The following is a 1,757-nucleotide window of genomic DNA, read 5'->3' on the forward strand; positions in this document are numbered from 1 at the left end:
TACTAAAAATAGAAAGAAATTGGCCAAACAACTAAAAATAGAAAAAAAATGAGCCAGGCATGGTGGCGCGTGCCTGTAGTCCCAGCTACTCGGGAGGCTGAGGCAGGAGGATCGCTTGAGCCCAGGAGTTTGAGGTTGCTGTGAGCTAGGCTGACGCCGCAGCACTCGCCCCAGGCAAGAGAGTGAGACTCTGTCTCAAAAAAAAAAAAAAAAGAAAAAGAAAAAAAAGAGACACCGTTTATCATCACTACTATGGGCCATGCACTTTACCTACATTTGCTCTATTGCTCATAGGACCCCAGAAAGATAGGAGGTTTCCTCATTGCTTAAATGAGGAAATAGCTTCGAAGAGGTTAAGTAAGGTTCTTGAGTCCACCCAGCTGGTAAGTGCCAGAACCAGAATTTGAATCCAGATCTGTGTGGGTCTTTCCATGTAACTGTGCTGCCTTAACTCCTAAACATGTCCCTGACTGATAATGTTGGGCTTAAAAATACTCAGGGAGGTCCATGCTTCTGAAAAGTTTCCAAAAGCCATCTGGCCTAGGTCCTTGAAAAGTCAGAGGTCATGATGGCTGTATTAGTTTTCTTAGGATGCCTAAGAAATTACCACAAACTGGATAGCTTAAAATAATGGAAATGAATGTTATCACAGTTCTGGAGGTCAGGAGTCTGAAATTAAGATGTCTGCAGGGCCATCTCCTCCTGGAAGCCTGTAAGGAAAAATCCTTCTGTATAGTTGGGGGTTTCCAGAGACACAGAACTAATGGCGTTAATGCATACATGTATACATGTGTATGTTTGATACATGTGTATGTTTGTATATATGTATATACTGAGAGACAGAGAGAGAGCTGGAGAGAGAGAGAGAGATTTATTATTAAGAATTGACTTTCACAAGATGGCACCGAAGGTGAAGAAGGAAGCTCCTGCCCCTCCCAAAGCCGAAGCCAAAGCAAAGGCTTTGAAGGCCAAGAAGGCAGTACTAAAAGGCATCTACAGCTGCAAAAAAAAAAAGAAGATCCATACATCACCTACCGTCTGGTGGCCAAAGACACTGTGGCTCCGGAGGCAGTCCAAATATCCTTGGAAGAGTGCCCCCAGGAGAAACAAGCTTGACCACTATGCCATCATCAAGTTTCCCTTGACCCCTGAGTCTGCCATGAAGAAGATGGAAGACAACACACTTATGTTCATTGTGGATATCAAAGCCAACAAACACCAGATCAAATAGGCTGTGAAGAAGCTCTATGACATTGATGTGGCCAAGGTCAACACCCTGATCAGGCCTGGTGGAGAGAAGAAGGCATATGTTTGACTGGCTCCTGACTACGATGCTTTGGATGTTGCCAACAAAATTGAGATCATCTAAACCGAGTCCAACTGGCTAATTCTAAATATATACATCTTTTAACCTTTTTTTTTTTTTTTTTTGAGACAGAGTCTCACTGTGTTGCCCAGGCTAGAGTTCCGTGGCGTCAGCCTAGCTCACAGCAACCTCAAACTCCTGGGCTCAAGCGATCCTCCTGCCTCAGCCTCCCGAGTAGCTGGGACTACAGGCATGTGCCACCATGCCCGGCTAATTTTTTCTATATATTTTTAGTTGTCCGATTAATTTCTTTCTATTTTTAGTAGAGAGGAAGTCTCGCTCTTGCTCAGGCTGGTTTTGAACCCCTGAGCTCAAACAATCCGCCTGCCTCAGCCTCCCAGAGAGCTAGGATTACAGGTGTGAGCCACCGCGCCTGGCCAATACGTCTTTT

General features: G+C 44.7%; 1 pseudogene; it reads left to right on the forward strand.

Moving 5' to 3' along the window:
* Positions 1-898: 898 nt before the first annotated feature.
* Positions 899-1,369, forward strand: LOC105817622 (annotated as a pseudogene).
* The last annotated feature ends 388 nt before the right edge of the window (positions 1,370-1,757 follow it).

The sequence above is a fragment of the Propithecus coquereli genome, unplaced genomic scaffold (assembly GCF_000956105.1).
Source record: "Propithecus coquereli isolate 6110/MARCELLA unplaced genomic scaffold, Pcoq_1.0 Scaffold42, whole genome shotgun sequence".
NCBI lineage: Eukaryota > Metazoa > Chordata > Mammalia > Primates > Indriidae > Propithecus > Propithecus coquereli.